This window comes from Cygnus olor, chromosome 9 (assembly GCF_009769625.2).
Source record: "Cygnus olor isolate bCygOlo1 chromosome 9, bCygOlo1.pri.v2, whole genome shotgun sequence".
In the NCBI taxonomy this organism is placed as follows: Eukaryota; Metazoa; Chordata; class Aves; order Anseriformes; family Anatidae; genus Cygnus; species Cygnus olor.
The window spans coordinates 10217891-10234897 of record NC_049177.1 but is presented as its reverse complement, the minus strand read 5'-3'; the positions used below and the strand labels follow the sequence as shown (position 1 = coordinate 10234897).

Below are 17007 nucleotides of genomic sequence, written 5' to 3'. Positions count from 1 at the left end.
AATACTTACTGCCCTCAAAGAAGCAAATAAATTATTCCTACAGAAACTCCACTGGCACAGTACTCTCAGTAACCTAGTGCAGGAATTGCCCGGTAAACAAACACCAGTAGTTACACACACAAGCCTCAAGGTCAGAACTGTGAAAGACACTTTGCGGCACAGAATGGTCTCTTTGTGATTAGTACACAGCCCTTCTCAGACTGAAGCTGATCCCCAGGTGTTTTCCAGCTCAGGCATAATCTGAGTGCAGTCACTGTTTCTGGGTCTGGCGCAGCTCACAGACTCAGAATTCCTCTGCAGAGCCCCGAGATGAGGCGTTAGAGAAACGCAGCACAGCGATAGAGTGTCTTGCATCCACCAAGGGGTGGTTGTGGTGGTTGTACCTGCTCCCTCAGAGACCCACCAAGTCGTGCCATCCTAATCCTTTAGTTTAGTACTGTCAAGGTCAATATAGCAAGATGTTACGTTCTCTAACCATGTATGTTATCCTCAAAACCACTGAAGACTTACAGAACTCCACAGGAACAGTACACGCCTCTCATCTCCCTCCTTCCGCCAGCCCGCTGAGCACCTCCTCCTGCTCTGCTGCTTCCCCCCGCACAAAGCTCCTGGCAGCCTGCATATAAACTCAGAGCTGGTGCCTCCTTCTCAAAGTCCCCCCATCTCTCTGCTCTTGCCCTGTGCCCCACTGCAGCTCCCCCTTCCACGAGGCAGCCTCGTGCCACCTCTCGGTGAAGCCAGCCTGCACCCAGAGGTGTGGGGCGGCCGAGGGTCCCGCGGCGCTGTGCTGGCTGCCCACCGTGGTGGGCAGAGCCCCTCCTGGGACAAGCCTAACCCTGCGCCTGAAGCAATTAAGCACATGCAGCCTGTAACGGGACAAAGTCCGATCTTAAATCCCATATGAGGTTAAGAGGGGAAAAATGGCAGTCAGAGAAACTGTTTTGTTAAAAAGTAAGATCAGTTACAGTGGGTGCAAAGTCCCGAGCTCTGCAAACAGGCACTGAAGGGAAGAAAGAGGTGGCCAGGTACATGCAGCCAATCACATGAGAACAGCTCAGGCCCGTAAATTCTCAAGATGAGGTCATTACAGAGATTAAAGATAAGAACTTCAGCTTGGTGTATGAAAAGCTCATGCCTTGTGCTTCAGTCCCTCTGCATCGGAGGCAAATGGGAACAGCCAAGAGCCTGTTTCCACATCCCCTTATTTCCGCCTGCTCACGTGGGGTACACATAAAAGCTTTATTAGAAAGACGTCATCTCGTTTGTAAACTTAATTTTTTGAGGGAAAGCAAAATAGCAAGTGAGTCCAAAATTGCATCACAGTCTGTGCTAGTAAAGGAACCGACCAACTTGAACAGGAACCTCAAGGATTGGTTATTCCTGTCCTACCTGTGACGGGCATTAAAGGACTGACTCCCTGGCGTGGGAAGTTGTAGGGTGCCTGCTGCAGTATGGTTACCGCTAGTAGGAGTTAAATGATGACAGATTTTGTTGCTGATACAAAGAAGAAAAAGGGGAAAGTTCAAAGCTGAACAGAGTTTCAGAAAAATACCAAACCAGCTCCAACTCAGCAATCCTGGGCACTCCCCTGCTATTTCCAGAGGTCTGAAAGGGACGAGTGACTTTTTATGCAAAGTGTGACCAATGTTCCTACAGAGGAATCTGCTTTTTATAACACAGCATGTTAAGCAATGTAAGTAAAACATTAGTCTCAGTTTCACCTGAAAAAATCTCTGAACTAAGATCCAAAACAAGAATTTGAGGTTACAGTGTATCAAAATACCTCAAGTTTAAACAATGGGAAGTGCATTAAGGATTAAATCAGACTTGGGGGATAAAATTGTTTTACTCTTACATGATTCTGTAAATACACTAGCTAATAAAAATCTAGGATTTTGCTGTTACCTTTTCACGTAGTTTCCTGACTCTGGAATGTTGGATTGTGTAGATTTAACAGAGAAAGAACAGCTCTCCTGGTATACTTTCCACATTTGCCTTGTTTCTAGATGGATTATGAGCACCATATGCACCTCCCCCTGCATTTCATGGAAAGTTAAGCCTCTCTTTTTCATCCTGCTACTGAGGCACTGCAATGTTTTTAAGTAGTGCTGCTAAGCAGCTACCAGACCACCCTGACCCTCAGTACCCCGATATTATTTGCCCTATAGAGGCCTGCAGCCTTCCACCAAGATCAGGGGCACAATACAGCACAAAATGCAAAGGCACAAAGAATCCCTTTTATTGTTCTCAAGAAAAAGACAAAGTTGAGGCAAACCGTATGCATTTTCTGCGCTGGATACAGTAGGCTGGCCACCAAACCAGATGCTCTGGCTGGGAAGGACCTCTGGAAGATACCAGGTTCAACCTCCCTCCTGCCCGCAGCAGGGCCAGCACAACACCGCTCCCGTGACTGATACCACGGCCAAGAACAAAATCCCAGCTTTGTGGACACCAGGTCTGTCTTACTAGATCAACTTCCCTTCTGCAAGTCCTAGCTGTTTCAAATAATAATAAAGTATGGTATATACAGCATATATAGTATATACTACTATATCTGCTTCATCAAGTCAGGAGGAAGGGACAGGAGGCATGCAAAAGTTACGGAATTGTTTTCTAACTGGCGTGATAGAGCCTTATTTAGGTACTTACATAAGCAGTCTGATTTTTCAGAGGTGTAGTGAACTCATTGAGAGCATGAGAAGGCAGCATTTATTTTAAAACAACTCCATATCAGGCCTACATGAAGTAAAGTAGTCCAGATACGTTAGCGGGGGTTAGAAGGCAATGGCTGCCACAATGCATCAATGTTGACTTGTTGGGGAAATGAATTTTTTTGATCATCTTATATTACAGTAAATTCTGCAATGTACCACCTCTTCCCCCAGCAAAATTTGATTTAACACTAACAAATTAGGTTGTCCTCGACCTTGCCATCTCTTCAAACAAGGAATAAAGAGAATTTTTCGAGCTTTACTGTCATGCCTCCCCTATTCTTCGGTCACAGTACCAAGGATATGACTGAGGTCATTTATATTGAACTGAAAAATCGTTTCATTGAAAGTTTAAAGTTTCATTTTACACAGAATGTTTGCTGTTTGGGATGTTTATGATCGGTATGTGCCTCCTTAACTTGTACAGTGAAGAGCATAGACAAGCGGCATTCTGTTTCTATCTTACCGACGCTTCTGCCATAGCAGTCTCCAAGTCAAAGCTGAAAGCTGTATGCATGTGTAGGAGGATTGTGTGCATATTTAAGATACTCAGATTTCACAAAGTGCTTCTGCAACAGCAGACTTCAAGGCAGAACCTCTGATTTGAGCTATTTTGATGAGTTCAGGCACTCTGCAGCTAAAAAATTTGTTTTAGTTTATAAGGAAATTTAGGGCTCAGTATAATTTTGTGTGATCACAACTTTTTGTGATTCCATTTCCAGGCACAGCTTTTTTCCCAGCAAAATCCCACCACGCCCAAAGAAAAGCAGGACAAAGCACAACTCCTTTAAGAAGAAAGAGACTGGCTGCACCTTAACACGCCAGCCAGACTGAACTGCAGTTTACAACTATTAGAAGAGTGACAGATCAGGTGAGGCAGCACCAGAGTGGGTGAATCAGTTATCACAAGACATGCTCTCACATCGCCTGATCCTGCGTGGCCCTGGAAGCATCCCTCAGGAGCGTGATCTCATGCGCACAGAGCCACCGAAGCAAGCACTACCTGTACAAGCCAAGCAGATACGACTATGTCAAAGCAGTGGTGGGGTTTGGAGACGTGGCAGAGTTAAACACACGGGCTATCATGGAAGTTTCTCCTTCGAAGAGCTGTGCTAAAACTCAAGTAGCAAATCATAATTCCAGACATAGCACACGAATAAAATTTTAGTATACTGTAAAGGCTGCATAAGTACAAAGTGGGCACCACTCAGTTTCCTAATAAGCACACTTCTAGTAATATTTAGTTTCCTTAAAATGCTATTTATTACATTACACAGTCAAGCATATTCTGTGCTTGCACTTCCATCATACAACGGAAATAAAGGCAATCCTCTGATCTACACTCAAGCGTTGAATAAGAGCAGCTGGCCAAGACTAGCGAACTGACACAGGGCAAACATCAAGGTCAGAGGGGCTTCCTGTCCATAGCACTACTTATATTTGCACCCTGGAGCTCCCTTACCTGGACCTCCCTTCCCTTTTCCTGGTACTCAACATGATTTTCTCTTGGCTACATTAGGCACAGCAAAGTAAACACACCTTTCTGCACTGATAACGCAACTGCAGTTTATGTGCATATCATCTCAAGGCTCACGCAATGCTCCTGGCTTGGGACAATACTTTAAAACCTTCCAGAATCTAACAAAAATACAAAAAGCTTATAAAGTACAGTTATCTCACTACACGCATCCTGCAGCTCTACTGCCCCTGGTGATTATCTCTTTACTCTAACAGGGAGTTCTCACAACAGGTTGCCACAGTCTTCTACAATCTCTTGACCTGGCACGTGGTCTAACTTCAGCACATGAAAGAACCGACAGTCGCTGACCTGGCGAGCACCACAGCTTAGGCTCTCATTTCTGAGCTCTGGGTTTTGAGATCACATCATTTTTATTCCACAGGACTCCAAAAAACCTTATTCTTTTCGCATTCTCTTGGTGAGGAAAGTGCCGTTCGAGTGAATCAGATACTCCTCTTATGCTGCACTTGTCCAGTTTTACATCACTGGGAACGCATGCTTGTGTTTTGCATGGTTGTTCTGAACACAAACTGTGGTAACAGATATATTAATACGGAATGAGTTACACTGACCAGCCAAACGCAACCTCTTATTTTTTCTGAAGTAGTATTATTCAGAGAAGGAAATATAACTGAGCATATCCTGATGCTTCACCCATAATTGCTCTGCCTTGCCTTCCCTTTTTCATATAAGAAAAAGATTTATTTTATTAGGTTTTCAAAAAAGAAGCTGCACTAAGCTAGCCCACAGCATGTGCAAATCTTTAAGCTATGAAGTAGCCCAAGGCAACAGCTTGTTTTGTTTGTTTTGTGGTTGTTTTTGCTTGGGTGGTTTTTTGTTTGTTTGGGGGTAGGAAATCAATCTCTCTCTCTTCCTTCAAGGAAGCTCCTTCCACATCACAACACACATCCCATCTCTCACACCTGCTCGGATACTCAGCCATGATCCTGCCTTATTTTCGAGTATCACAACTGCGACATTGCCAAAACATCGTTAATTTCTGATAAAACAGTTGAAAACCTTTCATCTGAACTAACAAGATTTTCTGACTGTCACTGCAGCAGCTCTGATCTCAACACATTTATGCGTGTACCGTAGCTTACTCTACAAGAAAACAGCACATACCTGGGTAAACCAAGGTATTGTAACACTGGGGGGGGTCCTGTGCTTCACCCTGTTATTTCTGGTTGTCAGATACACACTGCATTACTTCTGTACCTACTGCAGAGTAAGACTAGACTACACACTTTTAATTCCTTTCTCTGGGAAATATTTGGATGGCACCTTAACATAAGAGAACTAACTTTTGCAGACTCCCTAGGCATTTCCTGAGCTGTGCATTAGGGCTTACACCTCTAAGAGTCATACTAAAATGCTAACAGTATTTTGATGCAGCCATGGGCATTAAGCAGGTGAGACCACGGACATGTAACGGTATGTCATGTACTATCACAACAGAAGCTTGAACTCATGTGTCTGCTGATTAATGTTCGTCTTTATTCAACACATTCCCTGTCTATCCTCAAATAGGTACTCAGTGTTTTTGGCAAAAGTGATTTTACAGTTGTGATGTACTTTTGTCTGTCGCTGTCTCAGTGAGAAAGACAACTCTGTCTCGCTTTCTGGTCTGAACCCTTTCTGACAGTGACAAAAATAGTACAGTATACCAGCCAAGAAATACTCATAATGGCTGAATTCAAGCTCTGTGCATCAAGCCAGCTGGAGGTTTGCTGTGCACCTTATATATTCCAGCTAAGCTCATCAGAGTAGAAGTAAGCGACACCTGGACCATACTATAAGAAAAAACCCATACCACACAAGAACGACAGGTTCATCTCTGTCCATTTCCTGCCTCCAAAAACCAAGGCAGGGAAACCAAGGACAGGGAAATCTCCCTGGTACAGCCCCAGCCAGTTTCCCCATGACGTGCAGCTCACCCGCTCTCTGTGCATCAGCAGCGCACCATGGTATTTTTCTATTCTGTAGCCCACTCCATGTTTCCTGCACGAATGTGTCATTTGAACCAGAACCCTTTGGTAAACGCTATGCTGCAGCAAGCGGTTTTGTAGCTTAACCATACGTTGCACAAGGTAACACCAACTTATTCTTCGCAACGAACCCCTCACCAGCTGATCGCATTCTTCAAACCACCAGTTGCTCACTGTTTCAAGGACACCTGAACCCTGCTTATCTTAATGCCAGCTGCGATTTTATGAACCATCTCATCCTCCACTCCAACATCTTTTTCTGAGCCTGAGAAGTCCCACTCCACCCACTCACTCACCCTACAAAAGTTGCTCTGTATCTTTGATCACCTCTCTGCATCTTTCCCATTTCTCCTGTATCATCTTAGAGACAGGGGAGTGAAACCACAGAGAGAATCCCCAGTGTGGGCACACCACAGAAGTGTACAAAAGCATAATAATCAGTTTTGTTCTTCACTTCTTTCCTAACTATTCCTCCAATGCTATCTGATGTCTAGGCATGCTTCAGGATGCTCAGCTAACTTCCACGGATCTCATACAACCTCAAGATCTCATTCCAGAGCAGTAAAAGCCAATTCAGAGCCTAATCCCCACATACGGGATGTTAAGATTAAACTGTATGTAAACAACAGTAAATTTGACTGCCATTTTATCACCCAAGTTTGAGACCCATCTAGTACTCTCTGCATCTGCCTTGCATGTTTCTTATCCTGAAGGCCTCGCTTCTGCAGACAAATGCTTTTGCTTTAGAATATTCCTAAATGATCTGGGCAAGGGAAGCACAGGTGTAAGGAGTACGGGTAGCGCAATCTCCAGAACAGACTACCATGACAGCTTCTTTTAGTGAAAACGTTTTCAACACTACTCGCTGTATCCCTTCTCTAATTTCATATCATTTAACCAATTATTTGTCAGTGAGAGGGGTGTCCCCATTATTTTACAGCTGGTTAGTTTCTTTAAGAGTGTTGGGTAAGTAATCATGCCAAAATTCCAATAGATTGCATCGACCAGATCCCCTTTTCTCATGTCCTCTTGACTCCTCCAAAGACATTTAATAGATCCCCAGGACTTCACCTTAAAACAGCTCTGTTGACTCTTACCACTACGTGAAAGTTGTGCATCTGCACTGGCTCTCCACATAGGAATGATTTAAACTCCACAAGCACTAGACAAATATTTAAGCTAGGAACTCCTTCAATATAAGGTCACAGATTTGTGGGAGGCTGAGAAGAGCTTGATTTGGAAGAAGAAATCAAGCATCCACTTCTTTTTGGCACAAGGAACAAACAAAGCAAAAAATCATTTTTGCGAACAAGGCAGACAAAAAGCCAATCCACCCTCCCTTGTATTCAGGAAGACCTCTTCAGCTGATTTCAGCAAAAGCTAGATTGATTCCTGTTTCACCTGCTAGCTAGCCAGCTTTCCAAAGAGCAGTTTGTGAAATAAGCAGCTTACATAACTGTGTATTTTCAGCACTACATACATAAATGCTTCCTCTATCCTGTATAAGGTATTTTTGGATCTCCTAAAATGCTACAGTGTTCTTCCAGGGCTTTGCATTCTTCTGCTCAGAAATTGCATAATCTGATGCCACAGGAAATAAGTGTTGTTGCATAATGATTCTTAAATTCACTGCAGGATTTTGGTACTACATATTTCTAATGCAACAGCCCTTCTCTGTGTTTCTACATTGAGACCCTCGGTTTTTGAAAAAAGGATAATTTATCAACCACCTGCCCCCTTGGGACAGGGCTGGGAAGCGGAAAAAGGGGTGACAAACGAGAGACCACCTTGTACCATCCTGTTATAACAATTTGACTTCACCAAGTTCAGCTCACATTTGTACGCCCATTTGTGACTTCTGTTTTGGTTGTCTGCACGTCTTCAACTACGGGCACATCTTCAACTATTTAACACCAGTGGTTCCAGCACAATGTTCTGATGGCTAGTGGACTAGCCTCCATCACAGGCTCATCTACGCTACTGTATAACATTTAGCTAGTATAAATGAAAGACTAAACTCTGATTAACCTTTTATACCACTGACTTACTACTGGAATCTGTCTTGGATCAAAATTTAGAAATGACCTTAAGTTGCACTCATCTCTTTCATCTTTACAGCTGTCTTCTTGGTATGAAACACCTTTTAAAACCCAGTCACAGACTTCAGGTGCTGCTCCAGTCGTTTTCTCTCCAATCTTCTGAATTTTGCACTTTCTTACCTCATTGAAGATCCATGTTACATTACTAAATAACAGTAACAGATTAAGGGATTTAAATTCCAGTATTTTACAACTACAAAATCCAGGAAAAATTTCAAGTTCGCAGACACCTTTACAGCTTTCCTGGCATTGCCATGTGAAGCCGCTAAAACTTACTGGTACTATCAATGAGCCGTATCTTGTAATTTCCCTCAACTTAGAAACTGAAACATCATATTTTCCTCCAAGGAGTAGTGTTAAGATTAATTAATGTCTGAAAGATCTTTGAGAATGAAGATCAATATCAAAGTGCTATTTTCAGGAATCCAGTGACTGAATCAAACTCTCGCTTTGATTCATGTGAAGCATCAGACTGGTCTCAGGTAAATTCACTCACACTTGTTATTATTTTTGTAGTAGATATGAATTATTCAAGATTCACAAAGCATATTTGACATAAAAAAATACACACACAACCTTCTCAGCACTAGCAGCTTACATGACTTACACCCAGTATTGAAGTATCTAAGCAACTATCCATGAAAGTAAAATAAAAAAAAAAAAAAAAAAAAATACCAACAGCCAGGGTGTGTGCAGTGCTTTGGCCCCAGCAATGCTGTGGGCAGTGCTGGAGTGCACACCTGATGGGAAGGGCACGGGAACACCTGAAGGCCAGCCAGCAGGTCGCTCAGCGGGGAAGAGGCAGTGCTGCGTTTAGTAAGCACCATAGCACTTCCACAAGCAAAGAGGATTACTCCTCCATAGAGAAGCAAGCACAATGACTTGCTCAGGAGCCTCTATTAAGCCTGTATTACCGACACAGCGTAAGGGGTTAGAGCAACACCCGAGAGGTGTGATCCTATTCTCAGGCCACTCGAGCTTTTACGCGATGGTAACACGATCAAGACAGCACACACAACGCAAAAAGTCACGCACCGAGGAACGTGGAGGACCCTCAGAGGCCCTACACAGGCCACATGTCCCCTAACATCCTGCAGAGACCTTCCCAAGCCACACTCAGCCCTACAGCTCATCCCCACTGAGCAACTTTTTGGCTACCATTGATAAAGTAAGGGCACCTTCTCAGGCCCAGAAGGATGGGGAGGGAAGACTTTCTATGTTTCAGTGGTACTGTGCAGCTTCATTACTGATGTTGGTGTCCTCCGCAAGGCCTGAAGGTGGCAAAGTAATGGGTTGGGGACAGGAAAGAACAAAACATCCTAGGAATGAAGAAAATGTCCAGACTGAGACCTGCATTCCTCAAGCCCACTCTGCTGGAAGAAGGCCAGCCTCTCACCCGCACCCCAGTTTCTCCTTCCTTCCCTCACAGCACCTCTAACACTGAGCTAGTAACTGCCACAGAAGGAACAGCACCAACAGCTACACTGGAGGATTACAAAACCGCGTACTTTTCACAGAAAAAAATCTAGTCTTCACCCTGCTCTACTCTCAGTTGTCACTAACGCCTTTGAACCCACTCCAACAAAAGACTTTTCGGCTGAAGTTGTAAACAGGGAAAGAGGACAGAGGTCAAAATGCACGCTGAGTATTTACAGGGGAGGGCGTAAGCACACACAGTGTTGCTGCTTCCAGCCCACCTCGCTATTTCTGCCACAACTGCCAACTTGCTGTTCAATCCAAAGCGGTGTGTGTTTTAGGTGAAATATTTACTCGGCACCTCCTTTCCCCCTGCAAGAAGCACAAGTGGTTTGCTACAGAATTACAATAGCAGCATCCTACAAAAGCTTAAGCCCCTGCACAGGGCACATTTGCTAAGGAGAGAAAAGAGCGCCATAAGCAGACCAGGGCTTGCTGAAGTGCCAAAGTCCTGCCTCTTCTGCAGATGCAGAGGCAACATTTGCCTCAATTTACTCATTTTCTTTCAGTTATGACTGAAAAACTCACTGGAAGTTGTAAGGCTGCTGCCTTCCTCCACAGCTGGTATCTGAGGCGGGACACCTTGGCCAAAACACTCTGTGCACAAGGAGGTTCAGGCACCTTCCCCTGCCCACCCCAACCCCATGGACCAGACCTGAAGAAGAACCTGCTCTGACTAAATCCGTTCGTATGACTGATGTCAGACTTATTGTATTTTTATAAATAGATATATAAAAGCTTTATTGAAAGATTCTGCCATTTGGAGAAGTCCCACTATTTGAAATCTATTCCCACATCTGAACTGCAGAAAGCACAGAATGGGTACCAAATATGAACAACTCCAGTCTAATCAGTCACCTTCTCATATTTGCTGTAACAGTCATTAAAAAAAAGGAAATACTGTAAAATCCTTCTTATCCTGCCTCTGCTCAGAGAAGAATCACATTTTAATAACTATCAATTGTGAAACCGCTTACCTATGAAGAGATTTTCAAATAAATAATTATTTCATTTTCTGATCCACTGGAGATAAGCCACTTACCAACTCTTTACAATAGAAGACAAAAAGGAAGGTTAAAAATACAACCAGAAAAAAAAAATTAAACCCATTAACATAATTCCACATATAACTGAGAAATGGTAAGAATGCCTACCGTATATTCTGTGCTTTAAGTTGTTTGCTAATTCCAGACACAGGGGTCAAACTGAATCCCAGCTATAAATTTAACTACCAGGCAGCAGGGGACAAAGACAAATCTGAATGATAGCACCATTCCAGATCACAAAGAATCAGACCGAGGGCCCAAATACACGAACCAAACTGGTGTTAAAACAAAAACAAACAGCCTACTACAGCAAAATCATGATTTGTTTGATTTTCACAGCACAAGTCTGTTACAGAAGCCGAGGTTCAAAGGGTTGCATCTCTCTAGAAACAAAAACACACATACATTTGGGAAACAACAAAAAGGAGAGTACCAGAAACTTTTAAACATATCTGCATTCCAGGATATCCCAAGGTGTCTATGACTACACACACAGCGGTTACTGCAAAAAGTGCCCATCTTTGCAAATCAGGCCACCCAAATCTCTCTTGTTTCACTTATCTGTTTTTCCTCAAATATTTCCATATTTTCTCAAAATTAACAATCGCTAAGTTCCTTCAGTTTCTCCTATGGAAACAGACTGCCTATCGATAAAATCAGCATACCCAAACACACGGGCCTGATGTCATCTTTCTCCAGATCAACTTAAAATACCCAATTTTTTATTTACTTGAGAGACGTCTGGCTTGGTATTATGTAGCTATTGCAGTACCCGACACTTCCCCCCCAAGTCTCCAAAAATAAAAATAAAGAATGGTTCCACTCACTTCACTGGGAGAAAACATGACATCATGCCCCATTCAGGTAAGCAAGAATATGACAAATCTTGCCCCAGTGAACAGTATCACTAATTGGAATGGTACTCCCAGCTTCCTCATCTATTAGGAAAACAGGGTAGAAATCATGTGTTCAGTACCACACAGACAGCACAAAGTGCTATTTGCAATAATAAAGGAACAAATTCCTACCAGGCTGATAAAAACACAGACATCTCTACACCACCTCAAAAATGGATTTAAATTATTTATTACTGTACCACAATAGAAGAATCAATTGATTAGCCCACAAGGAATAAATTCTGATTGTCTAGAAGGCATAAATATATATATATATATCTACATACACACACAATTCTGCTTCTTTATACTGTCTTTAGTAATTCTTATGTCATTCCCTGCATATTCCATATATATCCATTCTCCATTGCTATTCCCTCCTTCCCCTTTAAAAGGGGGGCACAAGAAGATAACGTGCAAAATTGTAACTGAAAAATGTCTCTCTCTCAGACAAGCAAAAGGACAGGACAGCTATCAGATTTACAGGCAGTGATGGATAAATTAAGGTTGCATATTTCCTTATCCTTTCTCTCAGCATCATTTTTTCAGCCCTTTCACATCACAAATGCAACATCCATCTGTCCTTCTGAAATAAATGGCGAAAGGGTAATGCTGACCATTAAACGCACACACAAATGCACACACGCTTCAAAGAAGACATTTTTGACAAAATACTTACAAGGATTAAGGTAGCCTATGTGATGCTCCATTTTCTTGCTTTAAAAAGATGGAAGGCAAAAAAAAAAAGGAAGTGTTGCAAAATAAAAGGAAATTCCACCCACACAATCCTGCAGCCTGCTGCAAAGAAGCACAGAAGCGTGCTGACGTCACGGATTCATGAATGGATGTAAATCGGGCTGTTTCGAGATTCGGCGGAGCCGGCTGGGGCTGTGCAGCGAGGGGAGCAGGGGGGCAGCCAATCCACGCGGGCACCGCCAGCCGCCTCCTGCCAGCCAAATCTGGGCACCGCACAGCCCGAGCCCACCGCCGAGCCGCCCAAATCGTGGGGCGCCCACCCGGCCCCGTGCTACGTGTGCGAGGCGGGGAGATGCCACCGAAAACAATTTGCTCATAACCGAGGCCGCGGGGTAAAATGGCATCAGTGCTGCCATTCCACGGGAAGGACCGGGCGAGGACATCCTCTGCTGCCTCCAAGTCACCGCTCCTGCGAGTTTCTGCCCCTGCGTGCAGCTCGGATAACAACAGCAGATCAAATAACAGCCATCTGTTAGATGAATCAAATGTATTTAGTAATCAGAAAAGGGGTTTATTATCTCTCTGGCTTTTTTGAGGATTTCAAACCCTGGGAATTATTAAAATAACTAAATATAAGCATGTACTGGAAGGAAGCCGCAGGGAGAACAATAGGAGGCTTGTATTTGATTAGCAATGCAAAAGCACCAACAAAATAAAAATAGGAGCACTAACAAAAATCACACATTCAGCTCTCAAACATTCACAACAGCAGACAGACAGGCTCACAACGTCAGAAACATTTAGAACCAAAAATCGAAGCGTGCACGGTTTGACACATGCAGCTACGTAACAAATGGTGGGCACAACAGGGCGGTCATCCGCACAGCAGCCTACCAGCCATTTTCATTTCATTTTCATTTCTATGCCAGTGCATATGCTTCATTCTGCACACCAGATGCAAGGACACACTGCGTCAGTTTGGACGCCCAAGTAGATGCCACTGTCCTCGTGAAGGCACACAAGGACAGCTATGGTTAACTTGGATCTGGACAGACAGAACGCAAGTTCTGCCCCATTTTTGTCTTCGAAATAATAGGGAAGGAGAGGAGAGCTGAACATAACCAGGAATTATGGTCAAGGTTTGAAGAAAAACCTAGGCTGCACATTATGCAACTATACCACCTTGGGGTTTACCACAACTCATTGGTGTGATCTCTTGAGCTCCAATCCAATTTGTAGCCTTCCAGATTATTAAGAACCAGAATTTTGGTATTTTCACCACCCCTTTTCCTAGCAAGTAAGAAGCAACTAAGCCGAAAATCAGATGTCCCAAAACTTACTCTGTAGAGCAGAGCATTTTGAGAGAACGTCTGAGACGTGCTTATATGAGGTGATAAGTTGGTGTTTGCGTGTGTTAGGACAATAGTTTATTTCATTAGTGTGTCTTTGACTCAGCAGTCAGCCAGGACGGTGCCAGCTGCTGGTCCATGCTAAAAGACCCCGGGTGGGTCTCACAGGGCTCTACACCTGCCCTCAGCACATCGTCTCTTAGCATCACCGCAGTGTGGGAGACGCAACCACCCCAACCAAAGAGTTGCTGCTATGAATGTATTAGTATGCTCTGAATTTGAGTTTTGATTTGGGACTTTGGTTTTTGAATGGACCTTTATAAAGCTGACCAAAGAAAATTAATGCAAATCTCATTACCTACTTTCAAGATCAAAAAGAGCACACATGAACTTTTGCTGAGGAGATCCGAATAATATGTCTTAAGAGCCAAAATTCACAAAAAGCAAATCATGAGGTTTCTACCCAGAGAATGCACCTGCTACAGACTGAGCAGTACTATACAAAGGGAGAAGTAGGGCTGAAGGCAGAGCGACATGTCTCCACAGGATCGCTTCGTGCCACGGTCTCTCACCCAGCAGCACGTGGTTCCGTAGCTCAGAGGACCTGCCCTGACCTCCTGCCTTCCCTTTGCCTCCAGGGTACCACGTCCTGCTTATGGCTTACCTCACCATTGCAGTGCAAAAGCAAGAGCTTCCAGATTTCAGTGGCACTTTTAAACAAAACAGAAATGGGAATTACGTTCTTACCCTAAAAAAAAAAAAAAAAAAAAAAGGCAGGAGGGTGGGGAGTAGGGTAAATTCAGGATCTCAGGATCCAGAAGGGGAGCACAGTACCACATGCAAGAAGCAGAAGAAAAGGAGAAACAGTGCCACAGAGCTAAAAACTCAGAGAAAAAAATGAATTTTCAGAGGTTTCCAAAGGTTAATTGCAATGACATTTAAAAAGCACCCTCCAGGGATAGTACGTGGGAACAAAACCCCAGGAAGACACCAGTAGAGGAAAAGAGCCTGCACGTATAACTTAAGATTTTCTTTTCCATGGTGACTTGGGTCAACGTACCAACACTCAATTTTGTCCTTCACTTAACAGATCAGGTTAAAGTTTTCCAAATACAAGCACCTGAATTTAATCCAAGATAACTACCTTAACTCAGCAAGAAAAAGAAAAAACAGTCATTGGCCTAAAACTGATGGCTCCTTACAAGATTATGTCGGTAGCCAAACAGCATCATTAGAAAACAGGATGGCTACAACCAGTTACATATTTTAATAATGTACATTGCATACCACTTATGCATCAAAAGAGCTAACTTCAAGTTGATCTGCGTTAGAATTTCCCCCCTTCTCATTCAGACAAGAACATTGGCAAAAGCAGGGAAATCTTTATGAAGCATCAGATGCCCAAACATGACTCTATGGGTAAGTTCAGTTCGGTATTAAAGAGAAAAATGAAAAAAAAACAAAAAGAAATATATAGAGCAAGACAAGGGTATAAGCTATTAAAAAAACCAAAGTTCATAAGGGAACATACAAGTGGTGGTGACACTTCACAGGTAGGAGGATTTCCGAAAGGATATTTGAGTAACTAAATAGGCCATTAGGAATCATAGCAGGCAAAGCCAGTGCTAATGGGTGCAAAAGGAAAGCTAGAAGCATTTAACAATATCTATTCACTATATCTGAAAAAGGCAGGATAATTAAGCACTTTCAAGCCAATTAGTAAGTAATAGGAATGGTATACAGCATCTGCTAGGCATAACATTTCAAAGCCGGCACATCATATTAATTTGAGCCCGGTCCTAAAATAATCATTTAACACGTTCTCCAATCCAATGACCTTCAATTTTAATAAACTGGAAAACTACTGAAATCGCAGAAGACTGAGAACAACAATATTATGCCAATAGTCAAAAATAACATAAGCTTGCTATCTATAGGCCTTGGTAATTTGATGTTGATATGGGGCAAAAATTGTAATTCAGCCTTTGACTGGAAAGGATGGTTCTGCTGCATCAGACCAAGGGCCCATCCATCCCAAGGTCTCCATCCCCGATGGCGACCAGTAACAGACACACAGGGAAGCAGGAAAAATCAAAGCAAATGGCATACTCCAGTAAAAATCAGAAAATTAGAAATGAGATTCAAGTGACTCAAAGGCTAATCTCATAACTACATGTGCATGAGGCTGTTTATAAATCCACTCTGCACACATTTGGAGGTAACAAGAGGGACTCCGCTGTGAAAACTTCCTACCTGCATGAATAAATAGGAAAAGTGAGGGAGCAAATGATTGTTGAACAGAGAGCTTAAGTATTTGCATAGATAAGATGTCTGGAGGGACATTTTATTGTCAAGTCCTGAAACCTGCAAGATGTTTGATTCACTCCAACCCTGCAGGTATACATTCCCCTTCCGAATGGCCTAAACTTCAGTGGGGGGTGGGTGACAGGAAGAAAGGAAAATTTTTTACTTAAACCATCGGAAGATCTTCAGTCTCTTCAAGTCTCAGAGCCAAGTGCTGGGGGCCAAGGAGCGATGGAAGGGGAGAAAACTGCAGAGAGAAAAAGCCCAGAAGCGGGGCAAGTACAACATCCTGTGAACAGGCAAGCTGCGACTGGAGTTGGGGGCCCTGCTTACAAGCCCGGCTTTACAGGGGGTCAGTTCACAACAGGACAGCCTGTGATTTCAGACCCCGTTCCTGCCTCGCTGAGGATGAGCATCCCCTGGCCGAGGGGCTGCCTTTGGGGTAGGATGAAAGCAGGGTGCCCGTTCTGGTGACCCTGCTGCTACGGGCGCAACAGGGCTGCCCCTGGAACAAGCCCTGGGCCCTCTCAGAGCAGAAATGTCGGCGCTCTGCTCACACAGCAGCAGCACTTGGAGCCACAGGGAGCCTTCCAGGTCTGTTCAGCAATGAAAGCAGGGAGCTGGAGATGGCTGCAAACTCAGATGTGCAATGCTCTGAGAAAGACACCCACATCTTCAAAGTGTCTACCCAAAAACATACAACTAAAGGGAAGGAAATGTGTTTATTTTTCCCCTTGGAGGTCATTTGCAGAAATCCTTGGCAGAGGCCCTGTGAGAACAGCAGATCTATTTGTTCAGGGAAACAGCCATAAAATAGTGATTCTCCCAGAGAATGTTTCAAAATGAAGTCTTCCATAACAATAATTAACATTAACTGAACTGCCAGCAGTAAGAAATGCTGCAAAAGTAATAAAATTAAGTAT

General features: G+C 43.4%; 1 protein-coding gene across 6 annotated transcripts in view; it reads right to left on the bottom strand.

The window, feature by feature from the left end:
* The window catches only part of MAP3K13 (mitogen-activated protein kinase kinase kinase 13), a 74628-nt gene that overhangs the window by 26390 nt on the left and 31231 nt on the right, over positions 1 to 17007 (bottom strand). The window contains exon 1 of one of the 6 annotated variants that reach the window (XM_040567156.1): positions 12415 to 12686. The exons of the other annotated variants lie outside the window; for them this stretch is intronic. The gene's annotated coding sequence lies outside the window, so the exon portion shown is untranslated. Of the gene's footprint in view, positions 1 to 12414; positions 12687 to 17007 lie in introns of those variants that run through there. 6 annotated transcript variants of the gene reach the window in all.